Source organism: Amblyomma mixtum, chromosome 8 (assembly GCF_055824585.1).
Source record: "Amblyomma mixtum isolate Tamu chromosome 8, ASM5582458v1, whole genome shotgun sequence".
Taxonomy (NCBI): domain Eukaryota; kingdom Metazoa; phylum Arthropoda; class Arachnida; order Ixodida; family Ixodidae; genus Amblyomma; species Amblyomma mixtum.
In genome coordinates, this window is record NC_143019.1 from 128,114,269 (window position 1) to 128,139,959 (window position 25,691).

At 51.8% G+C, this 25,691-nt stretch overlaps 2 non-coding genes and 1 pseudogene across 2 annotated transcripts; all 3 read left to right on the forward strand.

Moving 5' to 3' along the window:
- Positions 1 to 20,857: 20,857 nt before the first annotated feature.
- On the forward strand, positions 20,858 to 20,929 carry TRNAT-UGU (transfer RNA threonine (anticodon UGU)). Its single transcript has one exon. It is a non-coding gene; the product is annotated as a tRNA-Thr (tRNA).
- Positions 20,930 to 22,599: 1,670 nt separating this feature from the next.
- TRNAT-UGU (transfer RNA threonine (anticodon UGU)) lies at positions 22,600 to 22,671 on the forward strand. The gene has a single exon. It is a non-coding gene; the product is annotated as a tRNA-Thr (tRNA).
- A 462-nt stretch (positions 22,672 to 23,133) lies between these two features.
- On the forward strand, positions 23,134 to 24,051 carry LOC149334296 (uncharacterized; annotated as a pseudogene).
- Positions 24,052 to 25,691: the final 1,640 nt, after the last annotated feature.

Sequence of the window (25,691 nt, forward strand, 5' to 3'; positions counted from 1 at the left end):
TCCAACCAGCTTCAAGTAGCGACCCTTGAGGAAATCGTGCGCGAAGAAGTGCAGCATGCGCTTGACACCCCGTCATCTGCGCCTCTAGCTGAACCTCCAACCTTAACCTACGCTGCTGCACTACGCAGTCCTCAGCCGCAACGCGAGAGCCGAAGTCCGCCTGTTCGACGTGAACCAGCTCTTCCCGAACGCCGTCCCCCTGCCCCCGCCAGCCCAGCCTACGAATGACGCCCAAGCCCCAGGAAGTGCGACGCTTGGAGGACTTCCAACAACCGCCCTATGTGCTTCCATTGCGGCGAAGCCGGTCATGTACTTCGCCACTGCCCGTACAGACGCATCCACATGCGTGGTTTCGCCATCGGCGCCCCATGACCATTCCCCGGCCAGCGACCACGGGAAATCGACGACTACCTGCAAAGGGGGCAGTACGTGTCGTCAAGCCGTCTTTCCCGCTCGCCGTCGCCGTCCTCCGCACGTTTTGCCGCACCGGGCCGCAGCTACGCCGCGGCTGTCCGAGAAAGGTCCCCTAGCTTACGTAGGGGAAACTAAACAAAGCAACCTGTGGAGGTCAGATTGCTTGCCGAGGCAACGACGAAGATCCTCCAGCGACCATGCCATATGAAGACGTCGCACCCACTATGCCGACGCGGCATACAATGACAACCTCGACTACGACTCGAACAACCTTCAAAACGACGCCGCCATCAGAAAAAGCTTCGACCACACGCCCAACCCACAATTCACATATCCGACGAAGCCGTGACCCGACGCCGAAGACGACGTGCAACGCCAGAGCCAGGGCATCCGACGTAGAAGTCGTTATCTACAGCCGGAAAGTTACCGCTGTAGTCGACACAGGAGCCGATTATTCGGTGATCAATGGACCGTTCGCTGCGCAGCTGAGGAAAGTAACGACCGCTTGGGACGGCCCAGAAATTCGCACCGCAGGGGGCCAACTCATTACGCCATCAGGACGATGCACAGCGCGAGTGACTCTCAAGGGACATACCTATCTCGCGACCTTCGTAGTGCTTCGCCAATGTTCCCGCGAAGTGATCTTGGGCATGGATTTTCTTAATGAGCATCAGGCGATCATCGACCTGCGATCCAAGGTGATCACACTTTCCACGGACGATGCCATCCCGTCGATGAGAAGTCCGGAACATCACGTTGCGCTCAGTGTGCTGGAGGAACAAGCGAGTGTCCCACCCCGCTCAAGCGTCATCATCACCGTAGGCGCCACGGAAGTGACTAACACTAAAGCCATTATCGAGGGGAGCATGCAGTTGCTTCTCGATCGAGGAATCGGCATCGCAAGAGGCATCGCACATTTCCGCAAAGGACAATTCAAAGTATTGCTGACTAACTTCAGCGAAGAATACCGGCATGTTAACAGAAACGACGATTGCATTTTTCGACGAAATATCCGACGTACAAGACTTCTTCACGCTCTCCGACCCATCCGTAGAAGATTCGCCTGACCAAGAGAACTCGCCCACTTTCGACATAAACCCAGCCCTGCCCCGAAACAGACGAGACCAGATTCGCAATCTCCTTCGAAGCTACAGCGAGTGCTTAATTATCGTCATCGCCGAATGTCCGACAAACGCCGATTGCCAAGCATCGCATTATAACCGACCAGCACGCCCGACCTCTCCGCCAAAGCCCCTACCGCGTGTCGCCGCGAGAACGACAAGCCATCAGGGAACAAGTGGAAGAAATGCTGCGCGACGACGTTATTCGCGGCTACGGGCAAATAGAGGTCGACGAGAGAGATCGCGAGAAGACCGCATTCATCACTCCAGATGGCCTCTTCGAGTTCAAGGTGATGCCGTTTTGTCTCTGTTCCGCACCAGCGACATTTCAGCGAGTAATGGATACAGTGCTGGCAGGCCTGAAGTGGCATATTTCTCTGGTATATTTAGATGACGTTGTTGTTTTCGCCTCGAACTTTGAGGAGCACCTGAAAAGGCTTCGAACAGTACTAGACGAAATCAAATCGTCCGGGCTAACCTTGAAAGCAGAGAAGTGCCACTTTGCGTATGAAGAGCTGCTGCTTCTAGGCCACATTGTTAGCAAGGAGGGAGTACGCCCAGACCCGCAGAAAACATCTGCTATCGCAATGTTTCCGCCGCCAGCCGATAAGAAAGCTGTGCGCAGATTCCTCGGACTCTGCGCGTACTACCGACGATTTGTGAAGAACTTTTCCCGCATCGCCGAGCCACTCACCCACCTGACAAAGGCAGACGTGCGATTTATATGGGAAGCGCCGCAAGTGGAAGCCTTCAACGAACTTAAGCATCGTTTACAGTCCCCACCAATCCTCGCGCACTTCGATGAAAACGTCGAGACTGAAATTCATACCGACGCTAGTAGTGTGGGCCAAGGCGCTGTCCTCGTTCACAAAATTGACAAAGTGGAGAAGGTCATCGCGTACGCTAGCCATTCCCTGTCTAAAGCCGAAGCTAATTATTCGACAACTGAGAAGGAGTGCCTTGCCATCGTCTGGGCTACGTCAAAATTCCGCGCCTACCTGTACGGACGACCGTTCAAGGTGTTCAGCGATCACCACGCACTGTGCTGGCTCGCCAGTTTGAAGGACCCCTCCGGCCGCCTCGCTCGATGGAGCCTGAGGCTCCAGGAGTGTGACGTAACCGTCGTTTACATGTCCGGACGCAAGCATTCTGACGCCCATTGCCTGTCACGAGCCCCTGTAGATGCACCGCCGCCGGACGACGATGAGGACGCCTTCCTGGGACCCTTCAGCTCCAGCTCTTTTGCACAACAGCAACGCTCAGACCCCGACCTAAAATGCCTCATCGAATACTTGGAAGGCAAGGTTTCTTCACCCCCCGCCTCGTTCAAGCGACGATTGTCTTCGTTCTGTTTACAGAACGATGTCCTCGTGAAGAAAAACTTTGCAGCGAACAAGACAGCCTACCTCCTTGTTGTACCTGTAAGTCTGCGCGGAGAAGTTCTTCAGGCCTCACACGACCAGCCGACAGCTGGACACCTCGGGTTTTCTCGCACCCTCCGTCGCATTCAAGACAAGTATTACTGGCCCCGACTGTCTGCAGATGTCGCACATTATGTGAAAACCTGCCGAGATTGTCAGAGACTAAAGACCACTCCAACCCGACCAGCAGGATTTCTGAACCCCATTGAACCTCCCTCAAGGCCCTTTCAGCAGATCGGCATGGACTTGCTTGGGCCGTTTCCGACATCAACATCTGGAAATAAGTGGATCATCATAGCGACCGACTAGCTGACCCGCTGCGCCGAGGCAAAAGCCCTACCGAACGGAACAGCAGCAGAAGTCGCGAAATTTTTCGTGGAGAACATTCTTCTGCGACACGGCGCCCCCGATGTGCTCATCACTGACAGAGGAACAGCATTCACGGCGGAACTGACGCAAGCCATCCTCCATTACAGCCAAACCAGCCACCGCAGAACAACTGCATACCACCCGCAGACCAACGGACTGACCGAGCGCCTCAACAAAACCATCGCCGATATGCTCGCCATGTATGTCGATCCCGAACACAAAACCTGGGACGTCATCTTGCCTTACGTACTCTTCGCCTACAACGCCGCAGTGCAGGAGACCACCCAGATGACTCCTTTTAGGCTTGTCCATGGCAGAGAGGCCGCGACCACGCTGGACGCCATGCTGCCGAACGTTACCGAGGAAGATAACGTCGACGTAGCCGCCTACCTACAACGCGCAGAAGAAGCCCGAAGACTTGCCCGATTAAGGATCAAAGACCAGCAGCGGACCGACGCCACGCGCTACAACCTACGAAGACGCAACGCGGAATACAAGCCAGGAGACCGAGTGTGGGTTTGGACGCCCATTCACCGCCGAGGATTGAGCGAAAACCTTTTGCGCCGCTATTTCGGCCCGTACAAGGTTCTTCGTCGGCTAGGTGAATTGGACTATGAAGTCGTCCCTGACCAAATGAATGCATCCCAGCGACGCCGCGTACGACCAGAAGTAGTCCATGTCGTACGCCTAAAGCTCTATCATGCACGCTTAAGGACGCCGGGTTTCCACATTCGGTGTTTATTTTTGCGCAATCCGTTTTTCATTGTTTATAACTGAATTATGTTCCAAAGCATCGAGTCGATGCTTCTTTGAGAGGGGAGTATGCCTCGAATCTTTGTAGCGTTCGTTTGTAGTGTTTGTTTGTTCATGCTTCAAGGCTGCCGACGCGCCGCTTTATCGCTTCGTTTGTGACGCAAGACGCGCCTAGATGTATCTTGATTGATCGCATCCGGACGGAGCCGATTCTAGTTTGCGCCAGAATGTTCTAGTAACTTCCCCATCTTTATCTCGAATGTTCGCTATCAGCTTTAAAAAGAGCACGGCTGACCGCGGCGGGCATTCTGTTCGACGACCGCCGAGCACGCTTGTTGCTGTCGCCCGAGCTTGTCCAGACCCAGCGAAGTTTTTTTCGGCGCTGGGTTGCTGAGAAGTTTCGACAAGTGCAGGCGGGCCCCGGATCCACTGCGACCCGGAGGATCCGCAACCAGCCTCCCAGCCCAGGCGCCGTGCGTTTGCCGGTGCTCGGACAACTTCGTGACCTTCAAGCAGCAGCCCAGTCGGGCGCCCGTGACGTCATGGGAGGCCCGGGACCTGCTGCCCCTCCGGTGTTCCGTGCGCCGCCCCCAAAGGCGCGCTGTTTTTCGTTCACAGTTACTTCTGACGCGACAGCTGACGACATCGTCGACGGCATCGAGTCGGTTGTCGGCCCGAAAGGGCTAGAGAGCCTCCAGCACCATGGAGGCATGAAGTTCTGCGTCGCCATGGCCTCGGCTGCGGCGGCAGAGAAGATGCTAGTGGAAGGCGCCTTCAACGTGAACGGCACTTCCGTCCCAGTAGCCTGCGTGGGTCCTGCCGTGGTCCACGTGACGGCTTTTCGTGTGCCGCTGTTCGTGGGAGACGCGGCGCTGGCGGCGGCACTGAGCTTCTACGGCAAGGTGCTTGACATAACCCATCCCGTCCTCAAGGGCGGTCGTCACGTCGGCAGCGGTACGCGCGTGGTCCGGATCGAGATGAAGCAGGCGGTGCCGAACTTCCTGACCGTCCAGGGCCACCGCATCATGTTTGACTACCGAGGCGTCCGGAAGGTGTGTTCCCGCTGTGGGCAGGACGGCCACATCGGCGCGGCGTGTCGAACGCCGCGGTGCGCTCGCTGCGAGGTGTTCGGCCACGACACGGCCGGATGCGGAGCGGCTTGCAGGCGCTGCGGTGGAGGCCACGCCACAGCGGACTGCCTGCGGCCACGGTCCTATGCGGCGGGCGCCGCCTCGAGGAAAGACCCGAGTAAGGACAACGTGGCCGCAGAAACACGGAGCACACCAGCTATCCGGACGTCGGTTGCCGACGAGCACCCAACGACCTGCCGCCCGGGGGAGCCCGAATCCGCCCCCGCGACGGAGGTGCCCGGGAAGGAGCAGCACCACGAGGGGTCACCTTGAAACGAAGTGGAGCCGTTCGCTGCAGTTCTCGCCGAGCCCTTGGCGCCGCTTCCCGGCACAGACACCTACGACACCGTGAGCAGCAGCGACGAGTCGAACGTGGCGTCAGGCGACCTGGAGGAGGTACCGGACAAAGTCACGCCGCTTCGCCTGACAGGCGACTTGACGTGCGGCCAGGTGTCAGGACCGACGACTCCTCGAGGTGCGGACGACGCGCGCTTCCCGTCACCAGCCAGCCACACCCTCCCGTCGGCGACCCTGGCGTCGGCATCGGCTTCAGCTGCGAGCGTCGCCAAGACCACGCAGCAACCGGTGAGCGAGGCCACAAGCGCCGACGACCCCGAAAATATGGACTTCTCAAGACCCGACTACAAACGTGCCCACCCCCAATCATCGGAATCCGAAGGGACTGTTAACGAATGTTCTAGCAAAAAAAGTGCCGCGCGCGTCAAGCGCCGGCCATGGCAGCGCTCTTTAGGTTGTATGCTATGCCGTCGGTGCTCTTGGCACTCATGGCGGTTGTGCATCTCCTCTCCCTGAATGTTCGGGGATTTAAATCCGTAGATAGACAGAGAGAGGTGATGCACTTTGCCAGGGCTAGGGGCGTCGACATCCTGTTTTTACAGGAATGCAAATTCCGTACTTCACTTGATGTGCTGAATTTCACCACCCGGTTTTCTGTTTATGCTTACTTTTCGTTGACTGATTCTCATATGTGCGGTGTTGGTGTCGTTTTTGTAAACCCCTGCCTGCGCGCGGGTGCTCATTGCACTTTCGGGCTGGACGGCCGCACTCTTGCGGTCGACTTCAAACTAAACCAGCAGCGGGTCCGTGCGTTGGTTGTATACGCGCCAGCACGGCAGACTAGTAGTTCCGATTTTTTTGAGCGCCTCGACTCCTTCCTCCTTGATCCTTACCCCACTTTCATCGTCGGTGACTTCAATTGTGTACTTAACATCGACCGTGACGTCCGCGGACAGGGTCATGGTCGCCGTTATTCCGGTGCCCCCGCGCTCCGCGATCTCGTGACTCAGTTCCGCTTGTCTGACGCGTGGGTGCAGCTTCACGGGGATGCCTTTGGAGCGAAGTGGGAGAGAGCGCAGTCATCCATTCGGATAGACAAATTCTATTTTCCACCAGAGCTCGCTTCTTTTGTCGTCAGCTGCGAGGTTCTCCCGTTCCCTGCAGGCACGCCGGTGATTTCCGATCACCACCCCTTGTCAGTCAGGCTCGACTTTGGTGAGGACACCCCACGTACTGTTACGTGGCGCATGGACACGAACCTACTGGCAGACCCGGAAAGCGTGGCGTCGCTGCGTACGGCGTTGGCCGCATCGTGCAAAAGCTTCGTTGCGACTGATTCATGGGGAAACACTCAAGACTCGTTGGCAGGCAGCTCTGGTGGCGGCCGGTCAAGACCGAAGACGCCGTGTAACGCATGGACTGAATGACACCCTCAAGCGCATCCGTATAGTGCAAAGGGGAGCACCCTTAACGTTTGCCATAAGCGATTACCTGAGCCTACTTAAAGCACGTTACCACGTGTTGCTCTGCCAGTCATCACGGGCAGCTAGTCGCGCACACCAGCTCGGGCGGCCTATATCAGACCCGGCTGTGCTACGACACGTACGCGCAGGCACGGCAGAGGAATTCGCTCCCGCTACTGTGCCTTTCGTGACACTCCCAGACGGCACCCAAAGCACAACCACGTCCGATATCTGCACGATCTTTGCAAGTCACTTCTCGAACCTGTTCTCTACGGACAGTTGGCTAAATCTTCAAGATGGTTATGACGGGCTTCTACAAAGGTTTTTTGGAAACTTGCCACGAGTAGCTGAAGAGCTGCATGAAAACCTTTGCGCACCAGCCACAAGCCAAGAGCTGCATGCCATCTTGCAGAGTATGAATGCAGCCTTTGCCCCCGGTCCAGACGGCATTCCAACAAGTTTTTATTCAACGCTTTTTTACCAGATCCAAGGAGCACTGCTGAAAATGGTCAACGGCTTTCTCGCGGATGGGTTACGTCCGAACTCTTTCCGCGAAAGTCGTATCATACTTATTCCGAAAGCGGGCGGTGACTCCTCCGACCCGCAAGCATGGCGGCCCATAAGCCTCTTAAACACAGACTACAAAATAGTCTCATCTTTACTAAACAGAAGAATGCGGACGATCCTGCCTCACCTAATCCACCGGGCTCAAACCAGCAGCGTGCCTGACCGCTCTGTGTTTGCTGCATTGACACTCACAATAGACCTGTTCACATTTGCCAGCAGGACGGGCTTCACCGGGTGTTTTGTTCCGCTCGATCAGGCGAAAGCATTCTGTCCGGTGGAACATTCGTATTTGTTCGGAGTCCTCGAAGCCTTCGGATTCCCGCCGCAAATTGTCAGCAGGCTGCGCTTACTTTACGCAGACCTGAACGCTCATCTCTCCGTAAACGGCCACCAGAGCGCTCCCTTCTCAGTCACCTGGGGCATAAGGCAAGGATGCCCTCTCTCCCCAACATTCTTCGTGTTATGCCTGGATCCACTCATCCGGCGCATTAACGACAGTCCATCCATACGCGGCTTCCCTCTGCCTGGCCAGGGCCAAATCAAAGTTTCGGCCTACGCCGACGACGTGTCGCTTTTCCTCAAGGACGAGGATAGCTACGCTGCTTTTTCGCGGCTGTTATCGGGGGCCCTATTGAACAGGGAAAAAAGCAAGGCACTAAGGTTTGGCACCTTCACACCGAACCTTGCGGGCGAGGTGGAGTGGGTGCAGGGAGTGAAAGTCCTGGGAGTAGTATTCCTCGCCAGCGGTGAAGTAGCCCGCGAAACCTGGACTAACCTCCGCACGAACGCTGAGAAACGCCTCTCGGTGGCGTCAACTTTCCGCCTTTCAATGGCAGAGCGCGGCTATATAGTTAGGTCCACAATCCTAGCCGCATGTTTTTTGGTCGCCCGCGTCGCAAACCCACCGCGCACGTTTGCTCGCAGGCTAACCCCTGCCTGTGGCTCTTTCGTTTGGGCGGGCAAAACCGAACTTGTGTCACGAATGTTCATGCGCCTTCCATCGTACATGGGTGGGTTTGGTATACCTTGTATCCGCACCATGTGCAATGTACTCGCCTTGCGAGGAGTACGAGATCTTGTACGCAACCCAGACTATCCCGGGAGAACACTCCTCACATACTTTCTGGGTACAGCGCGTAACGTGTTTTTTACACAAAACGTGGTTGGCCCTACAGCCGAGCAGCCGCCGGGATTTTTGTTAACGTGCGTCGCACACTGGCGTCGTTGTCTGCCAGCGTGCCCGATCTGGATGTTGATGAAACCCCGCCCTCCAGGATGTGTGAAGCGCTAACGGTAGCTGAGCTGACACGCGAACAACTCCAGAAAACGAGACGGGCACGCTGGCGCCAACTGACCTCAGCTGCGCTTCCTGCAGATGTCAGGGACTTCGGCTGGCTGCGTGGCTGGCGGGTCCTGCCCACAAGAGACCGCCTTGCGACGTGGGGCGTGGCGCCCTCCGCCCGGTGCCCGCAATGCGGTCTCTTAGAAACATTGCGGCACGCAATGTTCGACTGTGTAGTGGCACGCACCTTTTGGGTACTAGTGTCACGAATGCCCGTAACCCGCCTCGAAGCGCGGACTAGTTCACGCGAACTGTTTACAAATATGCTCTTGTGTGTCGGCATACTCGTTTGTGTGTCGGGATAGCAGCAGGGCTATGGAACAGGAAAACAGCAATCAGGTTGTACTGCCAAGTCTCCCAATGGGGCGCTTTGTTCTGAAATAGTTTTTTTTGCACGCGGATATTAGTGCCGACCCGTACCGGGTGGAAGATTTCCGTGACGCGTTGGCTCAGCAATCACTGCTCCAAGACGTTATCGCCTTGGGGACGTATCGCATGAGCCACGTTTGGGCCATCACATTGAAGGATGCGGACGCAGTGAAGAAGATTGCAGGCGTCGGTGAGCTGCTTGTGAAGAAACGCCGGTGCCTGGTGATTGACGCGGCCAACCTAGATGTGCGCCTCAAGCTTGACTGGCTGCTACACAGCTGTGCCGGCCGAGGACGTGCGGGTCGCGCTTGCGCCGCATGGAAAGGTGTCCGAAGTTACGCGGGAGCGCTGGCGCGTGCACGGCGCGTCACAAAAGGGCTCGACCACCAGAATCGTCACGCTGAAGTTGAAAGCTGGCGTAAAACTTGACGACTTGCCGCACCAACTGAATGTCGGTGGTGAGTAGGCGCTCGTCGTGGTTCCAGGAAGGCCTCCGTTATGTCTTCGTTGCCGAAGTACGGGGCACATTCGTCGGCAGTGTAAGGTCCCGCCGTGGGGAACCTGTCGACGTTTTGGCTTCGAAGACAGTCAGTGCTCAAGTTCTTACGCGAGCATCGCCGGTCCTAGAAGCACTGAAGATGCTTCGGAGCACCTGATGGACGAGGCTGACGCGGAAGAGGCTGCCAAAACAACGGGGCAATCAGCGAGAAAAGATGGGCTTACTTTGACGCCTCTGGTAAAGAAGACGACGTCCGCCACCGCAGCGGCTGCTCCACGAGTAGAGCAGGAGCCCCTGAAAGGTGGTGGTGATAGAACGGTGGAAACGCCACCACAAACTCTCCCAGCGCCAGGCAGCGTGGAGTCGCGCAACGCCGACACCATGGAAGTCAGCGATGATGTGGCTGTCTTAACCGCTGCGAAACGGTCCCATGAGGAAAGCGTCGGCGACAAGCGGCAGGCCGGAGCTGGCAGCTACGAGCCACCATAAAAAACAACGGGGACTCGACGTCCGACCTTGAAGCCGCGACCGAACGTTGAGGCTGCGACACGGCAGGCGGAGAAACCGCCTCCGTATTTTTCCTGTGTTTCGATGGCGGGAGTGTTGGTTGTGCGTCGTCCGACTTAGTTTGCTCTCTCCTGGAACGCTGATTTTGTGTGCGCGGAATATAGAATCTTTTGCAGGGAATGTGATTATAGTGCCTCCTGACGCATCGTTGGGAGGCCGCATATGCGTGCAAACGCAGCGGAACGAGAGCCACACACACGGCTGAGGAGGTAGGCGCCATATGGAGTAGATGAAGTTTTTTTTTGCTTAATCGTATGGTTTCTAAACTAGGAGCCCCATTGCGTGTCGTAACTTTGAATGTTAGAGGGCTGGGCACTTAACAGCTGTGCAAGAGTCAGATAGACTCTCAAGAACAGGCCGACCGCATGCCGTCACCTTTCCGCGCAAACTTCGATGTGTGTGTATGTCATTCTGTCGGTCCATCAGGTGGATGCCTTCTTTTTATTGGTAATACACTAGGTATAAGTGTAGAGTCTGTACTTGCATGTGAAAGCGGTCGTCTCTTGGTTGTCGATTTTTCGTTTTCAAATTTACTTTGGCGCGCAGTTTGCGTTAATGCCCCCAATGTTGAAAGTGATCGTCAGTTGTTTTTTTTCTTCTATTGAGCCTTACTTGAGTTGTGACACGGTTTTGATCCTAATGGGAGACTTCAACTGTGTGTGTGCTGCTACTGACCGCGTAAAGTGTAGACCAGTAAAGGACAAAAGTGCGGAACGGTTGAATGCCTTCGTGCACGACTATTCCTTGGAAGACGTTGGAGATATGTTTTCTGCCGAAACCCTGCCTGAATACACGCATTTTCAGCGCGATAGTCATGCAAGATTGGATAGGTTGTATGTATCGGTTGATATCGTGCAGCTCTGCACTGGATACGACGTAAAACCAGTGTCGTTTAGTGATCACTGCCTTGTGAGTGCGACTTTTGGAATGAAAGGAAGAAAATCATGCTTTAACAGGCATCTGTGGAAGCTGAACAAAAATATTTTAGATGAAGAATTTTTCAAGGAAATTACAAACGGCTTTGACAGTGCGCTAGCTGCGCCTGAAGACAGCGTTTCAGTCGAATGGGACAGTTTCAAAGAATGAGTGAAGATTAAAGCAATAGAAAGGAGTAGAGTAATTCAGTACCAACTGAAGGAAAGAGAAAAAGAACTTAACGGACAGCTCGAGTGCCTCTTGAGCATAAAAAGTAGTCAGCCACGTTTTTTCATTAAACAAATAAAAGACGTCAAATGTCAGATCGAAAGAATCGATACCCACAGGTACAGAGCGGCGGTTGTACGCTCAAGGAACGACAGATTATGGGCAGGCGAAGCACCTACGAAGCGAGCGCTATCAGTTGAAAATCGCTACGCTTGCCAGAAGGAAATTAGGCAAATAAGACACGAGGGGGACATTATCAACGACTGTAGAGGTATTCAGCGCGCTATTACGGAGCACTTTTCTGAGCTTCTTAGTAATGAGCGCGAGCGCACAGAAGCCTTTGAAGAGAATTTTTTACAACTGATGTCAACTCGAGAGGACGATGTTAAAGAGCGTCTTGAGCTGCCTATTACTTTGGAAGAGACTGAGACGGCAATAAATGACCTCCCATCTGGGGAATCTCCTGGGCCAGATGGGCTGAACGCTGCCTTCTATAAATCCTTTTAAAACCAAGCTTCTCAGTTTTTATTGAATGTGATAACTGAAGCTCATGAACGAAAAAAGGTCCTGTTGTCTTTCACTACTTCACACATTGTTGTTCTTCGCAGTTCTGATGACATAGAAAACCGAATCTTGGTGGGTTCCTACCGACCTATCAGTCACACCAACGTCGATTACAAGCTGTACATGAAGGCTCTATCCGAAGGGCTGCAGAGCGTAATCGACAAAGTAGTTGGGCCACACCAAACCTGTGGCATCAGAGGTCGCAGCATAGCCACAAATATACATATTGCAAGAACAGTACTGGAATGTGTTGACGCGCTTGGAAGGCAGGTTGCTATAATACAGCTAGATTTGGCAAAAGCATTCGATCGCGTTTTGACGACATTCTTTTCGGCATCTTAGAGCATTCAAACCTTGGTATTGTAATCGTAGATGGTGTGAAAATGGCATCCGCAAACTGTTTGGCGCGTATCATAATTAATGGTGAACTTACAGCCTCATAGTCCGCTTGTCGGTGAGGCAAGGGTGCCCACTCCCTCATCTGCTTTTTGCAATGTATCTCGAGCCGTTATGCCTGACCATCCTCAATAGTGATTGTGTCATGGGTTTCAAGCTGCAATCCGCGCATGTAAAACTCCTTGCATACGCGGACGACATAGCAGCCTTTTGCACGAACAGAGACAGCATTCTTGAAGTTACGAGGGTTGTAGAAACGTTCTGTGGCCAGACTGGATGTGAGGACAACTGGAAGAAAAGCTCTGGATTTTGGCACGGGGATTGGGACATTACACCGAATTTTTTTTCACGACCGCAGTGGTCTCGCTTGCCAGCTCGCTACCTTGGTATGCCCCTCAACTGTTATCGCGATCACAGCTCACACAGGAGTGAAGAGACATCAATTGCGAGAGAGAAAGCGGACGCGTGGCAAGGAGGGCAGGTGTCAATCTTTCCGCGCGCCTATGTCTGCTACGGGTTTCTGATCTCGAAGATATGGTATGTCATGAATGGGCTGTGTGTATCGAGAGCCGCTATTAAAAAAATTCACCGTGTGTTTGCTGTTTTTCTTTGGTCGTCGACCTGGGAGAAAACCAGGCGAACAAAACTGATTCTTCCAGTTAGAAACGGAGGCTTTGGACTGGTTCATTTGTTTTTGCGTCAAGTGGTATCACGCTTTATATTCCTGCATCACCAAATGGACATCTTTTTGAGAACTGTTATGGAAGCACTGCTGCAAAGACTGCTCACCACAATTGTAGTGTCGTCCGGCGAAAGCATGTGTGGCGCTGTGACGGGATATTTGCGTTAGGTCGTTCTCTCTTTCAAGTTCTTAGAAGTTCGTTTCTGCCTGGACTACTTGTACAATGTAAGCAAAAAAAAAAAGCTGTACAAAGACCTGGTTGACACCATGATGCCGGTACCTTTGTACCGTGCGCCTTACCGTGGAGGCCCAGGGTAGGATATATTAAAACGTGCGAAGAAGAAGCCAGTTAGGCCGGCAGGCAAAATATTTATTTTCAAGTTGCACAGTAATACACTGCCCGCAAAAACGTGGCTTCATGAAATAGGACTGTTTGTCCCTTGGACAACCAACTGCTTGTTATGTAAGACGCCAGAAACTATCGAGCACGAGTTTTTAGGTTGCTGGGACGCAGCATTTTATTGGGACGTCCTACAGAGAACTATTAAAAAGAACTCCCACTGGATCCCTCTGACAGCCGGTTTTTACCAGTGGATCACGTAGAAGTACCTAATGATTTATTCATGCTCCATGGCCTCCACAGCTTGTGGAAAACGCGAATGCAAGTAAGGCACGCGGATATCAAAAACCACAGTGTACCGGAAACTTCATTGAAAGTGCTGTTTGCCTACGGGAATCTTTCCGAGAACAACCTGACCCACCTCAGTGGGTAACACTTCTAGATGACTTGGTCAAGCTAAAGAAACTTTAATCTCACTTGTCTCAGCTGAAGTGATATTTTAATTAAGCCTTTAAGTTACGTCGTTTTCGGAAATACAAAAGAATAGCTCAGTGGTCATTCTACTTCCGGACACTGGCGTGTACGGACGCAGGATCATGAGCTCCCACGGAGCGGCGACAGCGGCCATCGATGGCCGCGGAAACAGGTTCAGCGCCGAAGACAAGGAGTATGAGAGCTTTTTGCCTACCCTGCCCACCGGACGTGTTGTTCTAAACACAGTTTTTTTTTGCAAGGAGTTGTGCGTGTGAGACCTTACAGGGTTGAAGAATTCAGAGACGCCCTCGCCAACGCTGGTGCGCTCCCCGACGTCGTGGTGTTGGGGGCGTACCAGGTAAACCATGTGTGGGCGGTAACCTTCAGCAGCCCAGAAGCCGCGAAGAAATTAGCCGCCTTGAAGGAGCTTGAGGTAAGGGACGCCGGTGCATCGTTTTCGACCCGGAGGATCAGCAGGTAAAGCTGCGCCTGCATTGGATGCTGCACGGCGTCGCTGACGACGACATCCGGACTGCTTTCGCGGAGTTCGGAAACGTGACCGAGGTGACGCGGGAGCGTTGGCGCGTTCAAGGAATGAAAGAGAAGGGATCCACCACGAGAACAGTGCTGCTCAAGTTGAAGCCAGGTATGAAGGTGGACGAACTGCCCCACCAGGTTCGCGTCGCCGGCGAGTTGGCTCCCGTGGTGGTGCCCGGGCGGCCGATGCAGTGCCTGCGTTTCCACGGTGCGGGTCACGTTCGTCGTGACTGCAAGGTTCCCAGGTGCTCCAAGTGCAGGCGCTATGGACATGCGGCCGATGACTGCGTCCGTACCTACGCGTCTGCGACCGGGCTCGGAGGGAAAGGAGACAGCGGGGAGCTGATGGATGTCGCGGAGGCTGAGGACGCAGCGAGGGGTACCGACGAGTTGGGCAACCTCCCTGTGTCGCTGGACACGTCGGCGACTTCAAGCGGCGAGGCCCCCCTTGCCAGTGGACCAGGACTCCAGCCACCAACAGGAGACTCGCCTCAGTCAAAGGAGGCTACTTCAGGGGATGCAAAAAGCCTACCAGTGCCCATGGACTTTGTAGCGAAGGAGCCGACCGAGGGTCATCGGCAGAACACCGGTGGCCGTGCGACCACTGTGGCTACGCCTGGGAAGCGTCCCCACGGCGACAGCAGCCCCGACGGCGACAAGGAGGCGGCGCCCAGCGTAGAGGAACCACCAGCAAAGACGCCTCAAGCAAGGCGGGCCACTTTTCGGCCGCGCCCTAACCTTGCGAGCGAGAAGCGCGCCGGCGAAAAGGCGCCTTCCGAGCAGGGCCAGGTGCACGCTCAGGATGACGCCGGCGGCGACGGAGGCGGTGGCTTCTAGCCATGTGCTGGACGCGAGAGTTAAGCACCACGCTTTCGGTCTCTTCTTCTTATGTAGAAATGGCTCCTGCATCTCCGCTGAAAGTCGCCTCCCTGAATGTTAGAGATCTGGCAGGGAAAAGAAAGCAAGGCCAGCTCTTTCGGCTTTTAACGGAGCACGGCATAGATGTACTGGCTGTGCAGGAGACGAAGGTAGACGGCGAAGAAGAGACCGGGAGCATGGTGCAACGTTTCACGTCCTCGTTTTTTGCTGTAGTTAGCCACGCTGTAGGCACATCGGCTGGCTGTGTTCTTTTTCTAAAGAAGTTGCCGGGGCTAGAAGTGCAAGCTCATTTCTCTTGTGTGTCGGGCCGGTGAGTCTTCCTTGACTTTCGATTGAATAACGTCGAGTGGCGGATTATTTGTCTGTACGCGCCTAATGAAGCAGAGTAAAGGGCGCAGTTTTTTTATAGCATCGACGAGCGCCTTCGTAGTGACAGACAGCTGATCGTCCTGGGCGATTTTAATTGTGTTCTTAGTGCGCGAGATAAGACAAGCCCTCGACCGTTTAGAGATGCCAGCACACAAGTGTTATCGCGAATGGTTGAGAAATGGAACATGGAAGATGTGGCAGAGTGTCTTGAGGGAACGCGTGCAGTAAAGCTCACACACTTTCAGGGTTCTAGCCATGCACGGCTGGGCCGCATTTATGCATCCGTCGATGTCTTACCTGAATTTAATAGTTACGAAGTTGTGCCAGCATCTGTTTCAGACCATTGTTTAGTTAAATGTTGTTTTGGGATGGTAAAGAGAGGGAATTCGCTTTCGTGGGAAATGTGGAAATTCAATAATAAACTCCTGCAGTACGAACTGTATACCAGCATAGTAAAAGATGAAATTGCAAAAATTGGCCCCGGTAAAGATATGCACATATGGCAACAGTGGGAGCTGTGTAAAGAAACTATAAAAATTAAAGCAATAGAGAGAGGGCTGCCTGTATACGGTTTCAAGAAAAACAGAAAGAGACAGAGTTAAAGAAGCTGCTCCATAGGCTGCTTCAACAGGAATCTCTAGCGCCGGGGAAATGGACTGAAGATGTAAGGAAAACAAAGCAAAAACTAGAATTGATGGAAGAAGAACGGTATCGGGGAGCGTTAGTGAGGGCAAGAGCAGAAGACATAGCTGCAGGGGAGACGCCATCAAAACGAGCGCTAGGGTTGGAAAAATCAAACGATGAAAGAAACCACATCGACAAAATAGAATGGGGCGGTGTCTTGTCGGCGGACGACCACATAAAAGCAGCTTTCAACGAGCATTACCAAGCGCTCTTCGCTTCCCACGTGGTAGACACTATCACGTTTAAAGATAAGTTTCTGGCGGCGATGCCGCGTCTCGGTGATGACGTAAAAGAGAGATTAGAAATGGCTATCACTGAAGCCGAAGTGGAGCATGCAATCGCCAGTTTAAACCCCGGTAAATCGCCGGGACCAGATAGGCTCAGCGCGCGTTTTTACAAAGAATTCAAGCACGAAATTGCCCCTATCTTGAACGTGATCTTTAACGCAGCCTACACAGTAAATTCACTGCCTCCGTCTTATGGTTCATCCCACACGGTGCTCATTCCTAAAGCGGATCAAATAGATAAATTGCGACAGGTTACAGCCTACAGACCCATAGCACTTACGAACGTGGAATATAAAATTTTTATGAAGGTTTTGGCTCGGAGGTTGCAGACGGTGATTAAGGATATAGTTGGGCCACACCAGACGTGTGGGATAAAAGGGAGGTCAATAATGTCCAATATTCATAAGATGCGAAGTGTGCTTGAGTATAACAGTACGTTTTGCTGGGCTAGTTGGTGTGACATTGTGTTCAGGAAAGAAAAAACAGCGCTAAATTCTACACAAACCACACAGAAAGACAGACAGGACGGGCGCTACTCCAACTAAGTTTATTGAAAGTCACATGTAGCATATATATAGCCCGAAGAAGGTGAACGCATGCGCATTTCCCACATGGCAACAACACCCACACACACACGGACGATAACTTCTCATAATCGCGTATTTTGTAACAATCTGTGCTCACTTCCTCGTAGGGAGATAGAAGTGGTGCTGACGCACATGCCACCCCTTTCTTTGATAAAAAAGGCTTCTGCCAGTTCGCGAGCTAATCTATCTTTACTTCTGGTTAGAATTTTAATCTCTTCAAGTCGTGGTGCACACTGCTTTTTATTTTCATCAATGCAAGAGCGGCAATGGGCGGGAAGGTTTTCGAACGAAACCGTTGCGTTCCCTAAGGACCTTCTGTGTTCCCCGGCACGCTCGTTGACGCAGCGTCCGGTCTGACCGACGTACACTTTGCCACATGTAAGGGGGATCTCGTAGACCACTCCCGTGGCACACCTTACGTAGGGCTTTGAGTGCTTCTTCCCACACCCAAATGTGGCTTTCGCACCGCTGCTAATCTTGGGGCACATCTTTGCCAATTTGCAGGGGGCGGAGAAGACCATGGGGACTCAGTACTTATTGCCAACTCGTTTTAAATTGTGGGACACCTTGTGCATATACGGTATCACCACTGGGTTGACTTCACCGAAAGGTTCTCTCCTCCGTTGCCTCTTTGGCTTGCCCTTAAGTTTCTGCAGCAATGCCTCGGTTACGGCAGCCAAGACGTGGTCAGGGAACCCTGCTTTACGCAGTCTGTTCACCTCGCCCTCGAAGCTCTCCCGCATCATGTCAGAGCACGACTTGAGGAGTGCTGATTCCATAGAAAGGGTGGCGATAGCCCTCTTGACAGTTTTAGACTGAGCCGAATCATACAGTAAAAAATCTTTCTTGGCCCTGGGCAGGTAGCGCCAGCAAACACTTCCGTCCCCTAGCTTAATATTAAGGTCCAAAAACTGGAGGCGGTCCTGTTCAGGAAGCTCAAATGTGAAAGAGAGCCCCTTCCCATGTTGTCCGAACATTTCTAAAATTTTCATGGCAGTCTCCTCATAGCGGCCTGTGTCATGTCTCTTTAAGATCACTAAAAAATCATCAACATATCTAAAAATCTTTAGGACAGTTCCGTCGTCAGTTAGTGATGCCAAAATGTTGTCAATGGATGCGAGAAAAATGTTACATAAAACTGGCGCGACACATGAACCGATGCAAATGCCCTGGCGTTGTAGGAACCGCCGGTTGTCAAACTGGATGAAGGTGGACTTAATATAAAACTCTAAAAGAGACACAAAATTATCAACACTAACCCCTGCGTTATTTTGAAATGCGATAGTGTTGCTTGCCTCAAATAAAAAGCACTGTGCACCACGACTTGAATAGATTAAAATTCTAACCAGAAGTAAAGATAGATTAGCTCGTGAACTGGCAGAAGCCTTTTTTATCAAAGAGAGGGGTGGCATGTGCGTCAGCACCACTTCTATCTCCCTACGAGGAAGTGAGCACAGATTGTTAAAAAATACGCGATTATGAGAAGTTATCGTCCGTGTGTGTGTGGGTGTTGTTGCCATGTGGGAAATGCGCATGCGTTCACCTTCTTCGGGCTATATATATGCTACATGCGGCTTTCAATGAACTTAGTTGGAGTAGCGCCCGTCCTGTCCGTCTTTCTGTGTGGTTTTTGTAGAATTTAGCGCTGTTTTTTCTTTCCTGAACACAATGTTCTTGAGTGTTGCGATGACTCGAATGGTCGGGTGGCCATTCTCCAGGTCGACCTTGAGAAAGCTTTTGACTGCTTTGATCACGAAATTTTGTTTTCTATTTTGGACCATGCGAATGTTGGGTCAGTTATCCGCAAGGGCGTGGCCCTGGCGTACCGAAACTGCACGACGAGATTGATCGTAAATAAGAGTCTGGGGGCCCCCATTAGCGTGCAGCGTTCGGTGCGACAGGGCTGCCCTCTCAGCCCTCTTTTGTTTTGTATATATATTGAGACATTGTGTATTAAAATACTGAACAATGATAACGTAAATGGGTTTAAGTTACAACCAGCCGAGGTGAAGCTGCTGGCGTACGCGGACGATGTTGCAGTCTGTACGGTTGATCATGAGAGTATAACCGAGGCTGTCAAATGTGTCCGTGAGTTCTCTAAGGTTACCGGAAGCGGGGTGAACTGGGCCAAGTGCCTTGGGTTCTGGCATGGACGGTGGCCATCGAAGCCTGACCACTTTGCAAATGTGACGTGGGCGAAAACCCCAACCAAGTACTTAGGCGTCGAGCTTGATGGTTACCGCCAAAGCGAGCAATATTGGCAAGAGCAGACGAAAGCGCTACGGGAGAAAGCGGAGAAGTGGAAAGGTGCCAACTTATCGATTTTCGCCAGGGGTACTGTATGTAACCTTTTTTATATCAGTAAACTTTGGTTTGTTATGCAAGTTTTGCATTGTTCGCGTGTAAACATACAGAAGCTCCACAGGATTTTCGCTGTCTTTGTTTGGGCTGCAGAATAGGAATGCTGCAGCAGAACAAATTTATTCCGTCGGGTAAAAGACGGCGGCTTGGGACTTGGACACCTCTTTCTGCGGCAAGTGGTCAACGGGTTTTTGTTTTTTCACAACGTTTCTGACCCTTTATTGCGCACTGTCTGCCAAGTTAGGCTGCGGCGCCTACTGCTGGAGTTTGTTGTCTCCACCGAAGAAGTTACGTGTGGTATTTTCGGCTATTACAGAGAGGTCGTCGCAAGTGTTAGAATTCTTTCAGTGCGTTTTTCTAATGAATATTTGTCCAGTGTAAAACGGAAAAAGCTGTACCACGATTTATGTGACTCTGTTTTGCCACAACCTTTGTATAGAGCCTTATACAGTGGAGGCCCAGGCTCAGACGTCTTAAAGAGAGTAAAGCAAATGCAGGTGCCGCCAGGAGCTAAGACCTTTTTCTTTAAATTACACACCGGAACGTTGCCAGTAAAGACATTTTTTTGAGGGAAAGGATTTATTTTTACCTTGGGGTTCGCATTGTTCAATCTGTAAGCAGCCGGAAACAATTGACCATGTTTTTTTACATTCTTGGGAAGGGGTTTATTTTTGGGATGTTTTGCAACGGACTATGAAGAAAGACTTCCCCCTAGATTCGCATGGCATTCGATATTTAAGCATTGATAATGACGACAGGGTTCCATTTGATTTAATTATGCTCCTGGGTCTCCACTGTATCTGGCGCTCCAGAATGGCAGGCTATCACTGTGACAGGGAAGCACGCCCTGCCTGAATTTATTTCCGAGAGTCTATGGATTGGTTTGTCGCTATACAAAAAGCGGTTGCGGAACCTCCCGACTGGCTCTCAAGGGTAGAGCCGCCTTTGTTGTCTTTGCGGAAGTTTTAATGTGACGAAGCCAGCCTGACGCTGGCTGAGTATGACTTTCAGTGTGTTCATTGTCTTGTACTATTGCTTTTGTGATTTGTCTGTTGTTTTTTTCGTGAAGAGTTGTTTTCCAAAGCCAGGAAATAAAGAAAAAAAAAGAATAGCTCAGTGGTAGAGCGCTGGTCTCGTAAACCAGCGGTCGTGAGTTCGAACCTCACTGGCGGCTTCGCTTTCGTTTTGGCCCAAATGAAGATTATAACTTTCTGTCATAGAATGAATCAGCGGTGAACTGTGGCCGCTATAGCTCAGTGGTAGAGCGCTGGTCATGTAAACCAACGGTCGTGAGTTCGAACCTCACTGGCGGCTACACTTTTGTTTTCGCCCAGAGGAAGATTATAAGTTTGTGCCACAGAATGAATCGGCCCTGAACTGTGGTAGAGCGCTGGTCTCGTAAACCAGCGGTCGTGAGTTCGAACCTCATTGGCGGCTTCACTTTTGTTTTCGGCCAGAGGAAGATTATAACTTTCTATCTCAGAATGAATCAGCCGTGAACTGTAGCCGCTATAGCTCAGTGAATGCTGTTCAAGGATTTCGACTACAGACGGCTGAAGTCAAGATCCTAGCATATGCAGATGATGTTGCTGTTTTTGGCGTGAGTCACGATAGCATTCGTAACGCGGTCGACGGGGTCAAGCGTTTCAGCACTGTGACGGGGAGCAGGGTTAACTGGGGGAAGTGTGTGGGGTTCTGGCATGGAAAGTGGCCAGTGACCCCAAAGAATTTCGCTAACGTGACCTGGCACACGACCCCTGTGAAATACTTGGGTGTCCCGCTGGAAAATTACCGCGACAGCGAACCGTATTGGACACGGCAGGTGCAAGAAACACGCGATAAGGCTGAAAAGTGGAAAGCGTCCTATTTATCTATATTTGCGAGAGCCACAGTGTGCAATCTGTTTTTCATCAGCAAACTGTGGTATGTGATGCAAGTGATGCATTGTTCGCGAATTAATGTACAAAAGTTTCATCGTATTTTTGCTGTTTTTGTGTGGGCCTCGAAATGGGAGAGGTGTACGCGAACCAATTTGTTCAGAAGAGTGAGGGATGGAGGACTCGGGCTTGGACATTTATTTGCGAAGCAATTGGTCAATAGATTCTTGTTTTTGCGCGATGTTAATGATCCTTTTCTGCGCACAGTGTGCCAAGCAAGGCTCGGTAGGGCTTTGCCAGACTGTGATTTCAACTGAGTGTATGACGGGTGGCATGTTTGGGTTTTTCAAGGAGATAGTCGCCAGCGTCCGATTTTTTAATGCTAGATTTTCAAAACAATATTTGAGTGATGTGAGCCGGAAAGATTTGTACAAGGATTTGTGTGACATCCTCTTTCCGGTGCCCTTGTACAGGGCCATGTACTGTGGAGGGCCGGGCTACAACGTATTAAAAAGAGTAAAGAAAATGAAGGTACCACCGGGAGTCAAGAGTTTCTTCTTTAAGTTGCACTCTGGAACTTTACCTGTGAAAACTTTTCTTGAGGCAAAACAGATATTGCTTCCTTGGGGGTCGCACTGTCTCATATGCAAACAGCCGGAGACAATTGCTCACGTCTTTTTGCACTGTTGGGAAGGGGTCTATTTCTGGGACGTGCTGCAGAGGACTTTAAAGAAACAGCTTCCAATCCACTCATACGGAATAAGGTTTTTGCCAACCAAGAACGAGGATGGGGTACCGTTAGACTTAGTCATGCTGGTGGGCCTCCACAGTATATGGCGCTCCCGCATGGCAGGGTATCATTGTGACCCTGACGCACGGCCAGCCCGTATGTATTTTAGAGAAAGTATGCACAAGTTTCTGGAAGAACAAAAGCTAATAGTGGAGGTTCCTGAGTGGTTACCAAGGCTGGAACCCCTCGTAACTTTAAGAGAATTTTAGCCTAAGTCAGGCCCACTCTTTGGAATCCTGACTAACTGTGTATACTGTATGTACATATTATTATGTTCTGTTTTGTAATGTCGAAGCCCGGCAATAAAGAAAAAAAAAGCCGCTATAGCTCAGTGGTAGAGCGCCGGTCTTGTAAACCAGTGGTCGTGAGTTCGAACCTCACTGGCGGTTTCGCTTTTGTTTTGGCCCAGAGGAAGATTATAACTTTGTCATAGAATGGATCGGCCCTGAACTGTGGCCGCTATAGCTCAGTGGTAGAGCGCATTCTACTTCCGGCCACCGAGCGTGACGGACGCTTGTAGAATGAGCTCCACTGGAGCAGCGATTGCGGCCCGTGCCGGCCGCGGAAACAGGATTGCTGAAACTGCTGATAACGAGTATCAGGTTCTTTTGCCAACTTTGCCTACCGGACGGGTGGTGTTAAACTCTGTTTTTCTTCATGGCGATGTGCGACGGCGGCCTTTCAAAGCCGAAGACTTCCGCGATGCCCTGGTCAAGAACGGAACTCTCCCTGACGTGAAAGCGGTGGGGGCGTACCAGGTTAACCACGTATGGGCGGTGATCCTCAGCACTCCCGAGGCAACCAAGCGGCTGCTCGCCGTGAAGGAAATGCAAGTGAAAGGGGGCCGGTGCATGATGATAGACCCTGAGGACCAGCACGTCAAACTACGGCTGCATTGGATGCTGCCCGGCGTCGATGATGAGGACATCAGAACGGCATATGCAGCGTTCGGAAAGATCACCGCAGTTACCCGCGAACGGTGGCGAGTTCAAGGAATGACTGAAAAGGCCTCTACTACAAGGACTGTTTTATTGAAGATGAAGCCAGGCGTAACAGTCGAAGACATTCCTCATCAGCTGAGGGTGGCTGGAGAGCTTGCGCTTGTGGTTGTGCCTGGTAGGCCAATGCAATGTCTGCGCTGTCGCGGCACTGGACACGTACGGCGGGAATGCAAAATTCCTCGCTGTCAGAAATGTAAGCGATTCGGTCATGGTGAGGCTGATTGCATTCGCACCTACGCATCGGCCACGGGAGCTGCGTTGGAGGACGAAAAGGCGGAACTGCAAATGGATGCCGCTGAAGCTGAGGAGGCGGCTAAGGGGGCAGGGGGAGCGGAGAAGGTAGCAGCAGCCACCGTCTCCTCACCTGCTTCCGCGGAGGACACCGAGACGCCCAGCGACCAAGGGAAGGAGCCTGAACTTCCAGGCGCCGCGGCGACCGAAACGGCAGGGGACGGCGGATAATCAGGTGCTTCAAAAACCGAGGTGCCCGAACCTATGTGCAGCGACGAGGGCAGGGATGACGGCGACAGCCGCATGGCGACCGTTAGAGTTCCCGTCAAGCGCCCTCACAATCTGACTCTCAACGAAGGGACCAACGATACTACCACCACTGCAGAGGAGCCTCCAACGAAAGCTGCGCAGGCCCGGAGGCCTGCATTCAAGCCGCGCCCCAACGTTTCATCTGAAAGACGAGTCGCCGCAAGTTCACCTTTGCGGCAAGGCCACGGCGACCGACCTGAGGACCCTAGCGTCACACAAAGCGTCTAGCGATACGCTGGACGTGAGAGGTAAGCGCCATGCTCTCGGTCTCTACACCTTTTTGTCGAAATGGCTCCGCTATGTTGTTTGAAAATAGCCACACTTAATGCAAGGGGGTTGGCGGGGAAAAGAAAACAGAGTCAAGTATATCGACTTACAACAGACTATGACATTGACCTGTTGGCGGTACAAGAAACTAAAGTAGACGGGGAGGAAGAGACCGGGAGCATGGTACAGCGTTTCACGTGTAGGTATTACGCAGTAGTGGCTCATGCAGTTGGAAAGTCGGCTGGGTGTGTGCTCTTCGTCAAAAAGCTGCCGGGCCTGGTTGTTCAGGCTTATGGAACATGTTCTCATGGACGATTTATTGTGCTTGATTATGCTTACATGAATGTGGAGTGGACAATAATCTGCCTTTACGCACCTAACAAAGTTGACGAGAGGGCAGCCTTTTTTGGAAAAGTTGAGGAGTACTTCACTGTCGAAAGGCAAATGATCGTCATAGGTGATTTCAACTGTGTCTTGGCTGCGCGTGACAAAACAAGTGATAGAATATTCAGAGACGTAAGTACCGAAAGACTGTCCGAGTTAGTGGAAAAATGGAATATTGAAGATGTGGCTGACTGTTTAGAGGGTGAGCGGGATGTGCAATTCAAGCACTTTCAGCGGACGAGTCACGCACGTCTAGACCGTATTTATATGGCGGTAGACCTGCTGCCAAAATGCAACAATTACAAGGTTGAACCTGTGTCCTCGGACCACTGTTTGGTACACTGTAGGATAGGAACAGCAAAACGGGACAATGCTTTTAATTGGGACTTGTGGAAATTTAGTGATAAGCTGTTAAAGTGTGAACGTTTTTGTGACAATATAAAAGAAGAAATTGGCAAAGTAGAGCCAAATTCAAGACAAAAGTTATGGGAGCAGTGGGAACTATGTAAGCAGCAAATAAAATATGCGCAATTGAAAAGGCTAGCTGCTTGAAAAAAGAGGAAAAAATAAAGGAAAAGGATTTAAGAGAACTGCTGCGGAAACTAATTGAGCAGGAGAGTAAAGCTCCTGGTAAGTGGATTGATGACGTAAAGAAAATTAAACAAAAGCTTGAAGTTATGGAACAAGAGCGTTATCGCGGTGCGCTGGTGCGTGCGAGAGCCGAAGAGGCGGTTTTCGGTGAAACACCAACAAAACGAGCATTGAGCATGGAAAAAGCACGGGCTGAGCGCGATAGGATTGATAAAATTGAATGGGGAGGTGTCGTAGCAGATGACGAAACGCATATAAAGCAAGCTTTTGCTGAATTCTATCAGGCGCTTTTCGCAAAACACGACGTAGACATCGACACATTCAAGGGAAGGTTTCTAGGAGCGATGCCAAGATTAGATGACGAACAGAAACAGAGATTAGAGGCACCAATTACTGAATCTGAAGTGCAAACAGCAATAGAAAATTTAAACTCGGGTAAGTCGCCTGGACCAGAGGGTTTAAGTGCGGCTTTCTATAAAGCCTTTAAGGAGGACATTTCCCATTTGTTAACGGTACTCTTTAATGACGCATATGAATTAAAAGCACTACCTCCTTCCTTTGGCGTATCTTACACTGTCCTAATTCCGAAAACGGAAGATAGTGAAAAGTTAAAGCATGTTACAGCC